At 43.1% G+C, this 16654-nt stretch overlaps 1 protein-coding gene across 21 annotated transcripts in view; it reads right to left on the bottom strand.

Annotated features, from left to right (window-relative positions):
• Positions 1-16574, bottom strand: part of LOC139560246 (band 4.1-like protein 3) — a 113154-nt gene extending 96580 nt beyond the window's left edge. For 12 of the 21 annotated variants that reach the window (XM_071376861.1, XM_071376856.1, XM_071376848.1 and 9 more), the window contains exon 1: positions 7041-7250. The gene's annotated coding sequence lies outside the window, so the exon portion shown is untranslated. Of the gene's footprint in view, positions 1-7040; positions 7255-15683; positions 15706-16407 lie in introns of those variants that run through there. The other 9 variants (XM_071376847.1, XM_071376845.1, XM_071376840.1 and 6 more) reach the window with 6 other exon arrangements.
• Positions 16575-16654: the final 80 nt, after the last annotated feature.

Here is a 16654-nt window from a genome sequence, read left to right on the forward strand (position 1 = left end):
GAGTTGGACTGGGAGTGACTCAGGAAACATGTGTTTATTAAGGCTAGAGTTGGACTGGGTGTGACTCCAGAACACGTGTTTATTAAGGCTAGAGTTGGACTGGGTGTGACTCCAGAACACGTGTTTATTAAGGCTAGAGTTGGACCGGGTGTGACTCCAGAACATGTGTTTATTAAGGCTAGAGTTGGACTGGGTGTGACTCCAGAACATGTGTTTATTAAGGCTAGAGTTGGACTGGGTGTGACTCCAGAACATGTGTTTATTAAGGCTAGAGTTGGACTGGGTGTGACTCCAGAACACGTGTTTATTAAGGCTAGAGTTGGACTGGGTGTGACTCCAGAACATGTGTTTATTAAGGCTAGAGTTGGACTGGGTGTGACTCCAGAACATGTGTTTATTAAGGCTAGAGTTGGACTGGGTGTGACTCCAGAACATGTGTTTATTAAGGCTAGAGTTGGACTGGGTGTGACTCCAGAACATGTGTTTATTAAGGCTAGAGTTGGACTGGGTGTGACTCCAGAACATGTGTTTATTAAGGCTAGAGTTGGACTGGGTGTGACTCCAGAACATGTGTTTATTAAGGCTAGAGTTGGACTGGGTGTGACTCCAGAACATGTGTTTATTAAGGCTAGAGTTGGACCGGGTGTGACTCCAGAACATGTGTTTATTAAGGCTAGAGCTGGACTGGGTGTGACTCCAGAACATGTGTTTATTAAGGCTAGAGTTGGACTGGGTGTGACTCCAGAACATGTGTTTATTAAGGCTAGAGTTGGACTGGGTGTGACTCCAGAACATGTGTTTATTAAGGCTAGAGTTGGACCGGGAGTGACTCCAGAACATGTGTTTATTAAGGCTAGAGTTGGACTGGGAGTGACTCCAGAACATGTGTTTACAGGGCTAAAGTTGGACTGGTGTGATTCAGGACGCATTAAGATGACCAGACCCTTTAAATTGATCCTAAATTAGGGCTGGGTGATATCACCAAAATATCATATCACAATATTTTTCACAGAGTGTATTTTGATGTTTTTGAAAAAATAAAATAAAAAGTTTGATATTTGCTTCATCGGTTGTACATAACCCTAGGGTGGCAAAAGATACATTCTAAGTGGTTTTAAATAAGTCTTTCTCCATTCTGATTGAAGTTAGATTAAACAATATAAAACAACCAGAGGACGCTACCCACTCGCCATATTTTCAAGCATAGTGGTGTCTGCATCATGTTATGGGTATGCTTGTAATCGTTAAGGACTGGGGGAGTTTTTCAGGATAAAACAAATTAACGGAATGGAGCTAAGCACAGGCAAAATCCTTGAGGAAAACCTGGTTCAGTCTGTTTTCCACCAGACACTGGGAGATGACAAACTAAATGTACACTGGACTTTCTCCCCAAGAAAACAGTGAATGTTCCTGAGTGGGCGAGTTACAGTTTTGACTTAAATCAACTTGAAAATCTATGGCAAGAACTAAAAAAGGGTTTTCCTTCGTTTTACTCTGTCAATTAGGTTAGTATTGTGGAGCAACTACCACATGGTTTATCCATCTACCAATAGGTGCCCTTCTTTGCGAGGCATTGGAAAACCTCCCTGGTCTTTGTGGTTGAATCTGTGTTTGAAATTCACTGCTCGAATGAGGGACCTTACAGATAATTGTATGTGTGGGGGTACAGAGATCAGGTAGTCATTCAGAAATCATGTTGAACACTGTTATTGCACACCTAGTGAGTCCATGCATCTTATTAAGCATAGTTTTTACTCCTGAACTTACAATGGGGTTGAATACTTGACTACAGACATTTCAGTTTTTCCATTTCTAATTAATTTGTAAAACATACAATTTTTTTTATTTTTTTTGCATTATTCCACTTTGACATGATGTGGTCTTGTTTGTAGGCCAGTGACAACACAATCTACATTTAATCAATTTCAATTCAGACTAACACAACAACATGTAGAAAAAAAACATGTATTATGTACACTTTAGGCAGTGTACATAATAACTAGCGGAACCCAAGACGTCACATACTGTAGCCAACATGGCATTCTGTACAAAGTGTTCTAGGAGGAATTGAATGTTGATTTGTAATTGCTTTGTAATGCACACCGTTGGACAGGGGCCTGCTGCACACAGTGAGGATGACATGCCATCTGTGCTCCTGTGTGTGTGCTCTGTTACCCAGAACTACAGATCCACAGCTGGACCCCATGTCTCTCCTCTCCACCACTACTCTCATCCCTCTCTCCACCCCTCCCATTCCTCTCTCCACCCCTCTCATCCCTCTCTCCACCCCTCTCATCCCTCTCTCCACCCCTCTCATCCCTCTCTCCACCCCTCTCATCCCTCTCTCCACCCTCTCATCCCTCTCTCCACCCCTCTCTCCACACAGACGGCACCCAACACAATGACTGGCTGGAGGCTAGATGCTGGCTGTGGGATACGATATCACTAAGGAAGAGCTATAATACTGGCTGTGGGATACGATATCCCTAAGGAAGAGCTATAATACTGGCTGTGGGATATGATATCCCTAAGGAAGAGCTATAATACTGGCTGTGGGATATGATATCCCTAAGGAAGAGCTATAATACTGGCTGTGGGATATGATATCCCTAAGGAAGAGCTATAATACTGGCTGTGGGATACGATATCACTAAGGAAGAGCTATAATACTGGCTGTGGGATACGATATCCCTAAGGAAGAGCTATAATACTGGCTGTGGGATATGATATCACTAAGGAAGAGCTATAATACGGGCTGTGGGATATGATATCCCTAAGGAAGAGCTATAATACTGGCTGTGGGATATGATATCCCTAAGGAAGAGCTATAATACTGGCTGTTGGATATGATATCCCTAAGGAAGAGCTATAATACTGGCTGTGGGATATGATATCACTAAGGAAGAGCTATAATACTGGCTGTGGGATATGATATCCCTAAGGAAGAGCTATAATACTGGCTGTGGGATATGATATCACTAAGGAAGAGCTATAATACTGGCTGTGGGATATGATATCACTAAGGAAGAGCTATAATACTGGCTGTGGGATATGATATCCCTAAGGAAGAGCTATAATACTGGCTGTGGGATATGATATCCCTAAGGAAGAGCTATAATACTGGCTGTGGGATACGATATCACTAAGGAAGAGCTATAATACTGGCTGTGGGATACGATATCACTAAGGAAGAGCTATAATACTGGCTGTGGGATATGATATCACTAAGGAAGAGCTATAATACTGGCTGTGGGATATGATATCCCTAAGGAAGAGCTATAATACTGGCTGTGGGATATGATATCCCTAAGGAAGAGCTATAATACTGGCTGTTGGATATGATATCCCTAAGGAAGAGCTATAATACTGGCTGTGGGATATGATATCACTAAGGAAGAGCTATAATACTGGCTGTGGGATATGATATCACTAAGGAAGAGCTATAATACTGGCTGTGGGATATGATATCACTAAGGAAGAGCTATAATACTGGCTGTGGGATATGATATCCCTAAGGAAGAGCTATAATACTGGCTGTGGGATATGATATCCCTAAGGAAGAGCTATAATACTGGCTGTTGGATATGATATTCCTAAGGAAGAGCTATAATACTGGCTGTGGGATATGATATCACTAAGGAAGAGCTATAACACTGGCTGTGGGATATGATATCACTAAGGAAGAGCTATAACACTGGCTGTGGGATATGATATCCCTAAGGAAGAGCTATAATACTGGCTGTGGGATATGATATCACTAAGGAAGAGCTATAATACTGGCTGTGGGATATGATATCACTAAGGAAGAGCTATAATACTGGCTGTGGGATACGATATCCCTAAGGAGGAGCTATAATACTGGCTGTGGGATATGATATCACTAAGGAAGAGCTATAATACTGGCTGTGGGATATGATATCCCTAAGGAAGAGCTATAATACTGGCTGTGGGATATGATATCCCTAAGGAAGAGCTATAATACTGGCTGTGGGATATGATATCACTAAGGAAGAGCTATAATACTGGCTGTGGGATATGATATCCCTAAGGAAGAGCTATAATACTGGCTGTGGGATATGATATCACTAAGGAAGAGCTATAACACTGGCTGTGGGATATGATATCACTAAGGAAGAGCTATAATACTGGCTGTGGGATATGATATCCCTAAGGAAGAGCTATAATACTGGCTGTGGGATATGATATCACTAAGGAAGAGCTATAATACTGGCTGTGGGATATGATATCACTAAGGAAGAGCTATAATACTGGCTGTGGGATACGATATCCCTAAGGAGGAGCTATAATACTGGCTGTGGGATATGATATCCCTAAGGAAGAGCTATAATACTGGCTGTGGGATATGATATCACTAAGGAAGAGCTATAATACTGGCTGTGGGATATGATATCCCTAAGGAAGAGCTATAATACTGGCTGTGGGATATGATATCACTAAGGAAGAGCTATAATACTGGCTGTGGGATATGATATCCCTAAGGAAGAGCTATAATACTGGCTGTGGGATATGATATCACTAAGGAAGAGCTATAATACTGGCTGTGGGATATGATATCCCTAAGGAAGAGCTATAATACTGGCTGTGGGATATGATATCACTAAGGAAGAGCTATAATACTGGCTGTGGGATATGATATCACTAAGGAAGAGCTATAATACTGGCTGTGGGATATGATATCCCTAAGGAAGAGCTATAATACTGGCTGTGGGATATGATATCACTAAGGAAGAGCTATAATACTGGCTGTGGGATATGATATCACTAAGGAAGAGCTATAATACTGGCTGTGGGATACGATATCCCTAAGGAGGAGCTATAATACTGGCTGTGGGATATGATATCCCTAAGGAAGAGCTATAATACTGGCTGTGGGATATGATATCACTAAGGAAGAGCTATAATACTGGCTGTGGGATATGATATCCCTAAGGAAGAGCTATAATACTGGCTGTGGGATATGATATCACTAAGGAAGAGCTATAATACTGGCTGTGGGATATGATATCCCTAAGGAAGAGCTATAATACTGGCTGTGGGATATGATATCACTAAGGAAGAGCTATAATACTGGCTGTGGGATATGATATCACTAAGGAAGAGCTATAATACTGGCTGTGGGATATGATATCCCTAAGGAAGAGCTATAATACTGGCTGTGGGATATGATATCCCTAAGGAAGAGCTATAATACTGGCTGTGGGATATGATATCACTAAGGAAGAGCTATAATACTGGCTGTGGGATATGATATCCCTAAGGAAGAGCTATAATACTGGCTGTGGGATACGATATCCCAGCGATACTAAAACATGATGAGAATTCGACCTAACTTGGCCACCTCTGAAACGTCCAAGTCATCTGGTTGACTTCTTCTCCACAAATAGATCAAGAATTCTATGAACAAAACGACCGTAAATCTGTTTAGTTTTTTCTCTCTCTCAAAACAGATGACAATTCACCAGAAATATACAACTCCACGAGTACTTTATAAAATGTAAAAGATTGTGAAAACACAACTAGCCAACAAGATGGATTAACTAGATTCAATAGAGTACAGATGAACTAAACCTCTTGATGGGATTAACTAGAATGCTAATCTCTAAATCACATGTAATGTCTGACTACTCTACCAGGAAGATATTAGGATATTTCAGACCTTCATAAAATATCAGGCCCTACTGTATATTGTACTTCCCGAATGGGTCCTACTACACAGTACTGTACCAATGAGATGCAGTAGGCTACAAACATGCTACTGGAGACCATTGCAGGGGTTTGTCCACGTCTGTGTTGTATCTAATGTCTTGACTAGCCTAGCCTGTACCAGCGACATAGTGTTACTATACCCCCTTCCACTTCAGGTCGTGTTCCCTTCTGTGTAACAGGACGTATCTACTGCTGTTCTCCAACTCCAGTCACGGTATTGTCCGACTGACTACTAGAACAGCAACATATTATGCTACCTGAGATCTTGTACACTTCAACATGTACCATAATATCACCACATCTGATATGACAAATTAGCCTGTACGGTGTCTGATTAAATCAACCGACATGCTACCCGCATTAGGTCGCTCTTATAGCCGCAGACAGTAATACCGTTGGGAGAGAGTTCGCTACTCTTCCATCCAAACGCTCCAAGGGTGAGAATGCAGGATGCGTGACCTAAGATGCCTCCTTTCAGCTAACAATATCGGATGGAAAACATGCTGACACAACGCCTTCGTAGCACCTTTCGCAAAGCATTGGCAACAAACAAAAAAACACCATCTTAGCATTGCTTAGCTATGCATCTTGTAATGGGGGGGTACAAAAGTGTCAAGTCAGACTGCGACCATACTGTGTAGAGAATATGGTGCTGTGATACTAAGGGTGCTAACAACGTAGCCGAGAAAAGATATTCGACATTGGAAACCACTCCCACCGCATTGCAGATCAATAACAGTGAAATAGATTGGAAATTAAACACATGACGGTGCAGAGGGGTTTTCTTATCGGACGGTCAGCAATAAACATACAGTCGGGATGGAAAGAGATTCAATCACAAGTCGGGCAATAGCTGACTCGACGTCATAGGTAGTTGACATCCATGATGAATTACATTGCCTCAAAACCAGATTTTTCCTGCCAGCGTTCGCAAACATGTATTTTTTGTCGGTAAAATGATATGATGAAGTATCAGACTAGGTTACACTGTTTGATGAATGCAGGCTTTTCGTAACGTCAACATAAAAGGCACAGAAGCACAGCAATTTGCTTGGTAAATAAAATGATATAGTCCGGCTGACTGTTAACATTTTAGAGAAGCTATATCGTTAACGTTACAATATAAACAGACAGACGCGCCAGAAAAGGTTATGACAAACACGAAATAAACATATTGAATGTCATTTTGGCAATGCCGCATGACTGGATATGCAAAACAGAAAACGAAGTCAGCTTTAATATGAGGCTAGTTATAGTGTCGGGGAGAAATCAGAAAACCATCGCCTTTACACGTAAAAAAAATATTCACATACCAGACAACACGTCTTCCAATCGGTTTAACGACAACAGAATAGAAACTGTATCCGGTAAAAATGTATGGTAATGCTCTCTCTCTGTCAGTTCGGTATTGCGCAAAAGAGTAGATCCGTGGTGTAGCCTAGCTACGGTAGACGGTATAGCCTTCCTTCCGGATCCTCCGCTATAGCAGCTAGCGGCGTTCTCTCCAACCAGCCTATCAGACTCGACTGTCACAAACTCAGCTCGGGATTCTGCTTGTCATATAGTTAGTGCTCTCAGGGATACGTGGGACGTCCCTACCCTAAACTCTTACTCAAACCCTTACCGTTTTACATGTCAACTTCCAATAGGGTGACGTGAGAGTTGGACGTCCCAAGGAACCCGAATGGCAAGGACTAGGTGATATTTTGGAGTAGTGGTCCCTGATCTAAGATCAGTTTTGCATTTCTCTACTATTGATTGGGGCTAGAGATCTTCTCAAGTCCAAACAGCAGAGAAGAGCTTTTTGGACCTGAGGAGAAGAGCGTTTTAGACCTGAGGAGAAGAGCGTTTTGGACCTGAGGAGAAGAGCGTTTTGGACCTGAGGAGAAGAGCGTTTTAGACCTGAGGAGAAGAGCTTTTTGGACCTGAGGAGAAGAGCTTTTTGGACCTGAGGAGAAGAGCGTTTTGGACCTGAGGAGAAGAGCGTTTTGGACCTGAGGAGAAGAGCGTTTTGGACCTGAGGAGAAGAGCAGGACCTGAGGACAATCAGACCCACACCCAATCATAAAAAATAAAAATAAAATGGGGGAACCGGACCTGAGAACAACCAGACCCGAACCCAAAAGGACCAAACGACAACAAGACCTAGACCAGGCACAATTGGACCAGAGTGACAAAAAAAATGATACGTTTATCAGCCAAGTTGCTCTTCTGGTTAACGAAACAGTCTTTAAAAATGTTGGCTAAGCCTTCTATAAAGTCAATACATTCACCTTATTAGCGTAACATAAATATGCTATAGGCTATATGCCGAGCCGTGTTCAGATACAGTCGGGTCCACTCTGGTCTATCAGTTAAAGTTAAAGTTACATAGACACAAGATCCGATGACTATCTTACAGACCTGACCTCGAGGAAAAAGTTAACAATTTTGAACCCAGCTCCGCTCGGGTCCCGGTTTGGTTCTCGGGTATTTGGGTGGACCCGTGAAACCTCTAACTGGAGGTTAGTCTCAATGATATAAACCATGGATTGCTGAATGCTATGTATTGGCCAATGAGAGGCTTCGAAGCCATCGGTCAGACATTATTGGTACTACCCAGAAGGAGCAGTCCACCATAGGAATGTATGGAATTCTACAGTATTTAAATTAAATGTTTCATGGGAAGAAAATGACATGTATTGAAGTATTTTAGTTGTTGTAGTGGAGACAGTAACATTAGTACTTTCCATTTTATATATATAATATATATCACACATATACTACCGGTCAAAGGTTTAATAACACCTACTCATTCCAGGGTTTTTATTAATTTTACTATTTTCTACATTGTGGAATAATAGTGAAGACATCAACATTATGAAATAACACATATGGAATCATGTAGTAACCACAAAAAAAGTCTTAAACTTTTGTCCTGAAGCGGATCCTTTGTTCGTACCGCCCAGGGCAATGGACCTGATTCCAGAGGAGAGTGATGGAGTGCTGCATCAGATGGCCTGGCCTCCACAATCACCTGACCTCAACCCAATTGAGATGGTTTGGGATGAGTTGGACCGCAGAGTGAAGGAAAAGTAGCCAACAAGTGCTCAGCATATGTGGGAACTCCTTCAAGACTGTTGGAAAAGCATTCCTCATTCATTTGGGGCGGCAGGGTGGCCTAGTGGTTAGAGCGTTGGACTAGTAACCCAAGTTAGCCTTGTTCAGGGGCAGAACAACAGATTTTTACCTTGTCAGCTCGGGAATGCTATCTTGCAACCTTTGGTTCCTGGGCCATCTTTGAAAATAAGAATTTGTTCTTAACCGACTTGCCTAGTTAAATAATGGTTAAAAAATATATATATTTTGCTAGATAAGTCGGTGTGAACAATAGATGTTTTACAGTAACAGCCTGGTTGGTCAAGAGGCTAACAACAGCTTAAGATGCAAGTTGGCAGTATATTAGCCTAAAATACACTACAGGCACTCTATGAGGAAACAACACACAGACATACTGTACAACACATGATGTCTGGACTGGACTCTGTTCTGTGTTCCCCTAACAAATGCACTTAACGGGTGTTAAAAAGATCTGGCTACCTTAATTGAATTGGACATGATTCATTTTAGCTTGAAAAAGGGGTTCTTTGTTTCCTCAGTATCATCCAATGTCTTCCCTCTAACGTACTTTTCAACATGCTAACAGAGTTGACCAGAGGGGGTGGGTCGGGAACAGCCTGTCTTCTGTAATAGTAAACACTACATTGACCTTGCACCTCTACGTCGCCAACATGTTCCTTTAGTTACACCCTGCTGACTGTTGATGCTCTATACAGTTGGACTCGTCGGGGCCTCAGTCCCCACCGATTCAGGATATGACGACTGGCCCACTGTGCCCCAATCCTCCTCTTGAGTAGACCGTCTTCTTCACGGTGAAATGTCTGCCTTTGCACATGTATGCCGCAAGCACTTATCTTCCAGGAGAAGTATAGTGCCCCATAAATGCAGTGAGTAATCCTAACCTTTGAAATATGTGTGTGTGTGTGTGTGTGTGTGTGTGTGTGTGTGTGTGTGTGTGTGTGTAAAGCAGTGGGATAAGTGATGATTGTGGCTGTAGCGCCATGTGCTGTTCATAACTATAGAACCCTGGTTGTGGGAGTGGTCAGCTATACCCTCCTCCGATTGGTCAGTTCTCGACGACTTGTGTAGTAGTGCCCTGGAACAGATTGTGCCATTTGTGAAAATTCCCCTTGCCTATATCCCACTGTCCTCAGCTCACATTCTGAATTAGTCACGCTTTCGTGTTAAAGGAACAGGAAGCACTACATCATACATCACTACATCATACATCACACCAGAATAGATCAGGTTGAACGTGTTAAAGGAACAGGAAGCAACCACTACAGCATACATTATCCCAGCTCTGTTTGTTCTGCCTTGCCAACTCTTATGGTCCTATTGTTTGTGTGACCATAGGAGTTGGCAGGGATAGACAACACAGATCGATCTAGGAGTTAGGAAACACAAACAGATCTAGGAGATAGGAAACACAATCTCACCACTTCAGAGCAACAATATTCTCAAACAGATTTTAAAAAAGAGAGAGAGAGACAACACCAAAGGTCCTGCACCTGAAATGGAGCCCTATTCCCTATATAGTACACTAATTCTGACCAGATCCCTATGAAACCCTCTTCCCTATTTAGTGCACTACTTTTGACCAGAGCCCTATTCCCTATATAGTACACTACTTTTGACCAGAGCCCTATGAAACCCTCTTCCCTATTTAGTGCACTACTTTTGACCAGAGCCCTATTCCCTATATAGTGCACTACTTTTGACCAGAGCCCTATTCCCTATATAGGCCACTACTTTTGACCAGAGCCCTATTCCCTATATAGGCCACTACTTTTGACCAGAGCCCTATTCCCTATATAGGCCACTACTTTTGACCAGAGCCCTGTGAGAGTAGGTAGGGAGTCATTTCTGACTCAGCCAAAGACAAGGACGTCACCATGGCCCACTTGAAAAGAGCCTTCAAAGAGAAGCCAACGCTAAGCACTCCACTATTAATACCAATAGATAACCACCCTCCTCCAGCACCGTAGCTTTACAAGGTCAAAACAAGGTCCATGCCATACTGAAGAGTTGGGAGATAGATAACGGTTATCATCATTGTGCCAGGCGAGATTGAGCCGGTATCCGTTATCGCACCCCTCTTCACCGACACCAAGGAAGTTTTTGCTAGCCTACGCAAAGCTAATGCTCACGTGTTGCCCAGACCACACTCTCTCTGTGTGTGTGTGAGAGAGAGAGAGAGAGAGATCAGACCACACTCTCTCTCTGTATATGTGTGTGTGTGTGTGTGTGTGTGTGTGTGTGTGTGTGTGTGTGTGTGTGTGTGTGTGTGTGTGTGTGTGTGTGTGTGTGTGTGTGTGTGTGTGTGTGTGAGATCAGACCACATTGAGACTGGGAGGGAGGGAAGGACAGTGTCTGTACACACCTGGCAGAAGGAGGGACTGGGACAAGGTGAGAGGGGTAAAGTCTCTCTGCTGATGGCACAAGTCTGTGATGACCACACCGACCTACTCAGCCACCATTCAGCTCTATTCTGCTCTACTCAGCCACCATTCAGCTCTATTCTGCTCTACTCAGCCACCATTCAGCTCTATTCTGCTCTACTCAGCCACCATTCAGCTCTATTCAGGCTCTACTCAGCCACCATTCAGCTCTATTCTGCTCTACTCAGCCACCATTCAGCTCTATTCTGCTCTACTCAGCCACCATTCAGCTCTATTCAGGCTCTACTCAGCCACTATTCAGCTCTACTCAGCCACTATTCTGCTCTACTCAGCCACTATTCTGCTCTACTCAGCCACTATTCTGCTCTACTCAGCCACTATTCTGCTCTACTCAGCCACTATTCTGCTCTACTCAGCCACTATTCTGCTCTGCTCAGCCACTATTCTGCTCTGCTCAGCCACTATTCTGCTCTGCTCAGCCACTATTCTGCTCTGCTCAGCCACTATTCTGCTCTGCTCAGCCACTATTCTGCTCTGCTCAGCCACTATTCAGCCACTATTCAGCTCTGCTCAGCCACTATTCAGCCACTATTCAGCTCTGCTCGGCCACTATTCAGCTCTGCTCGGCCACTATTCAGGCTCTACTCGGCCACTATTCAGGCTCTACTCGGCCACTATTCAGGCTCTACTCGGCCACTATTCAGGCTCTACTCGGCCACTATTCAGGCTCTACTCGGCCACTATTCAGGCTCTACTCGGCCACTATTCAGGCTCTACTCGGCCACTATTCAGGCTCTACTCGGCCACTATTCAGGCTCTACTCGGCCACTATTCAGGCGCTACTCGGCCACTATTCAGGCGCTACTCGGCCACTATTCAGGCTCTACTCGGCCACTATTCAGGCTCTACTCGGCCACTATTCAGGCTCTACTCGGCCACTATTCAGGCTCTACTCGGCCACTATTCAGGCTCTACTCGGCCACTATTCAGGCTCTACTCGGCCACTATTCAGGCTCTACTCGGCCACTATTCAGGCTCTACTCGGCCACTATTCAGGCTCTACTCGGCCACTATTCAGGCTCTACTCGGCCACTATTCTGCTCTACTCAGCCACTATTCTGCTCTACTCAGCCACTATTCAGGCTCTAAAAGCTCTACTCAGCCACTATTCTGCTCTACTCAGCCACTATTCTGCTCTACTCAGCCACTATTCAGGCTCTAAAAGCTCTACTCAGCCACTATTCAGGCTCTAAAAGCTCTACTCAGCCACTATTCAGGCTCTAAAAGCTCTACTCAGCCACTATTCAGGCTCTATTCTGCTCTACTCAGCCACTATTCAGGCTCTACTCAGCCACTATTCAGCCATTATTCTGCTCTACTCAGCCTCTACTCAGCTGTGATTGTAGGGGGAATACACCACTCTCTCCTTCCCTCTTTCTCTAGCAGCAAGTGTGTCAGGGTACGCTGAGCGTGGCGTGTCAGGGTACGCTGAGCGCGGCGTGTCAGGGTACGCTGAGCGCGGCGTGTCAGGGTACGCTGAGCGCGGCGTGTCAGGGTACGCTGAGCGCGGCGTGTCAGGGTACGCTGAGCGCGGCGTGTCAGGGTACGCTGAGCGCGGCGTGTCAGGGTACGCTGCTCTATGCTGAGCGTGTGCGGGGGAGTTTCTTCAACCTTTGTGCAGCTTATTGCTACATCATGATAAAGACAGACCAGCTATCACATGTGACTGACCTTTAACCCCAATCTGTGTCTCTCTCTCTCACACACACACAGTCCTGCCAAATAGCTCTCAAGTGTAAGACAGGAGAGTGACTTTGCCTCCTGAGCAAATACGCTTTGTGTCAGTATGACAGTCTCAAAATGACAATATCATTGATTCAAATGCCTCAGATACCTCAGCTAAATAGGCTGCTTCTACACACAGGTAAGCCCAATTCCATACTGACAAAAGAGCTCATCTGATTGGTCAAAATGCCAATTAGTGTAAAAAAAATATCAGAACTAGGCTGCCTGTGTAAACAACAAGCATACAGACACAGTAAAGTACACCTTATCAATACCATGTTTCATCTCTCAGTGTTAACACTAATACAGTAGGTCTCAATACCATGTTTCATCTCTCAGTGTTAACACTACTACAGTAGGTCTCATTACCATCTCTCAGTGTTAACACTACTACAGTAGATCTCATTACCATGTCTCAGTGTTAACACTACAACAGTAGGTCTCATTACCATCTCTCAGTGTTAACACTACTACAGTAGGTCTCAATACCATGTTTCATCTCTCAATGTTAACACTACTACAGTAGGTCTCAATACCATCTCTCAGTGTTAACACTACTACAGTAGGTCTCAATACCATCTCTCAGTGTTAATAACACTACTACAGTAGATCTCAATACCATCTCTCAGTGTTAACACTACTACAGTAGGTCTCATTACCATCTCTCAGTGTTAACACTACTACAGTAGGTCTCAATACCATCTCTCAGTGTTAATAACACTACTACAGTAGATCTCAATACCATCTCTCAGTGTTAACACTACTACAGTAGGTCTCAATACCATCTCTCAGTGTTAACACTACTACAGTAGATCTCAATACCATCTCTCAGTGTTAACACTACTACAGTAGGTCTCATTACCATCTCTCAGTGTTAACACTACTACAGTAGGTCTCAATACCATGTTTCATCTCTCAGTGTTAACACTACTACAGTAGGTCTCAATACCATCTCTCAGTGTTAACACTACTACATTAGGTCTCATTACCATCTCTCAGTGTTAACACCACTACAGTAGGTCTCATTACCATCTCAGTGTTAACACTACTACAGTAGATCTCAATAGTAAGTTTCATCTCTCAGTGTTAACACTACTACAGTAGATCTCATTACCATCTCTCAGTGTTAACACCACTACAGTAGGTCTCATTACCATCTCTCAGTGTTAACACTACTACAGTAGATCTCAATACCATCTCTCAGTGTTAACACTACTACAGTAGGTCTCAATACCATGTTTCATCTCTCAGTGTTAACACTACTACAGTAGGTCTCAATACCATCTCTCAGTGTTAACACTACTACAGTAGGTCTCATTACCATGTTTCATCTCTCAGTGTTAACACTACTACAGTAGGTCTCATTACCATCTCTCAGTGTTAACACTAATACAGTAGGTCTCAATACCATGTTTCATCTCTCAGTGTTAACACTACTACAGTAGGTCTCATTACCATCTCTCAGTGTTAACACCACTACAGTAGATCTCAATAGTAAGTTAACTATTACTGACAAAACAATAAACGTGACGTTCCATGGACTTTACCCCGCTCCTATCGCCTAAACAGTGGAGGCTGCTGAGGGGAGGACGGCTCATAATAATGGCAGGAATGAAGTGAATGGAACAGATGAAAACCATGTGTTTGATTCCATTCCGGCCCTTATCATGAGCAGCAGCCTCCGCTGTTCCTAAGATCTAACCAGTCAAAAGACAGAAGCTTTTATTTATTTTTTGCTTCTATATGCTTCTAGTTCATATAAACCCCATTTTCAGCCACTGACCATTGCGCATAGTGAAAAAGAACGTGACAACAAAATAACATACATACTGCCCCATTTTGAATCAAAACTACATCCATAATTGAAAACCATTATGATGATAAGTCACATACATATATGTGCCACAACCAATAGGATTAGTCAGCGCTAGTTCATTGTCAGCAGATATAGTCGGCACCATTGACATAGACCCGATAACCGTTTTATATCTACGGTCAGCAAATTAGTTGCGTGACTTCTTCAGTCCTCAGACACTCTTCAGAAACAAGTAGAAAACATCACATGAGAACAGACTGAAGACACTTCCCCTTTTCCAAACCTAAACCCATCTGTTGCATATGAAGATGTCTGCTCTCGGTGAGACGAGCGTGTCTGTGTGTGTGTGTGTGTGTGTGTGTGTGTGTGTGTGTGTGTGTGTGTGTGTGTGTGTGTGTGTGTGTGTGTGTGTGTGTGTGTGTGTGTGTGTGTGTAGGAAAACAAGTTGTGCTTGATCAGCAGTTTAAACAAGGAGGAGAATTCAGGAAGGTCTAATGTGAAGGAATTCTGTTAGAAGTGCTGATATCAACATGTCACAATCACACAGTCGACAGTCAGGACAGGCTTGGGTTATCAGACGCCATTACAAGAGAGTATTTATTCTGCCTACAAAGATAATAACGTGTCTGGTATGATTAGTTCCTGGAACTGTCTTTCACTTAAATCATCAGTGTATTATCTTGATGTTTTAGCATAGTGTTTCAATTCAACTGGTGATAAAGAATAATATATTATTGAGTATACTGTATCTTTATTTGTTGAGAGAACAATGTTATGGGGCAAGATTAAATGTAAGATTATTGTTAAAAAACAAAACACTGAGGCTACATGGAGTCTATTGCTGTGGTACTCACCATGTCAGTTGCCAGTAGCAGACAGACAGGTCACAGACAGACAGGTCACAGACAGACAGGTCCCACACAGACAGGTCCCAGCATGTTGAAGGACAAAAACATTCTGTTAATAACTCCCACGCTGTATATCACCATGTATTGTACCCCTGTTCACTACCGCAGTATTAAATATGTGCACTAATTTTGAAAAATGTATTTATTTTGCTATAAAAACTCAACAACAAAAAAATCACCTAGATCATTCATTGTCACCCTGAGTGCATGGACAGTCGGTTTGGGAAGAGTTAAAGGCAAAAAGCAGAAAGAATATAATTTTTTAGAGAAATGTGTCCTGTGACAGAGTGCGATCACAAGGGTCACATGTTCTCATATAGCGAATAACCGCAGCCTATAGTTGTATTTTGGGATAAATATATATTCAAAACGTTCACACGTGGTGAAATATGCAGTCTCATATTTGTTTCTCAAAATGATAGTAGGTATTCCCGAAATTTCGTTTCGGTGCTGAATCATAACGTTCTCATAATCATAATCATAACGTCTAGATGAAAGGGCACAACATATTTTGACAAGTCAACTTATGGTCTGCAACATCTGGTTCAAATCAGTCAGATCAGCACGTTTCAAAACTGTCGCTCCTTCTAACAAAATACACTTTACCAGATTTGATTCTATCCCATGGAGAGAAAAAAACTCACATTATCTCAAACTTAAAGCAACTTACCTGACTCGTGTTCTTCTCAGAAACCTTTTCACAACCCTTTCACGATCCCAGATGTGACAAAACTGTCCCAAAGGAGAAGGATTTCCGACAGTGCGACGCTGCTCGCAGAATGTTTTCTTCACAACTGTCTTGCTTCGTTGGGAAGTTTTTACAGGCACTACGACCACAGAGTTTTTAAACCCAGATACGCACCATCGCGAGATTTCCGGGAACGCTTGAGCAACAGACCAAACGGACCAGGCCGGGA

This window comes from Salvelinus alpinus, chromosome 30, assembly GCF_045679555.1.
Source record: "Salvelinus alpinus chromosome 30, SLU_Salpinus.1, whole genome shotgun sequence".
Classification (NCBI taxonomy): Eukaryota; Metazoa; Chordata; class Actinopteri; order Salmoniformes; family Salmonidae; genus Salvelinus; species Salvelinus alpinus.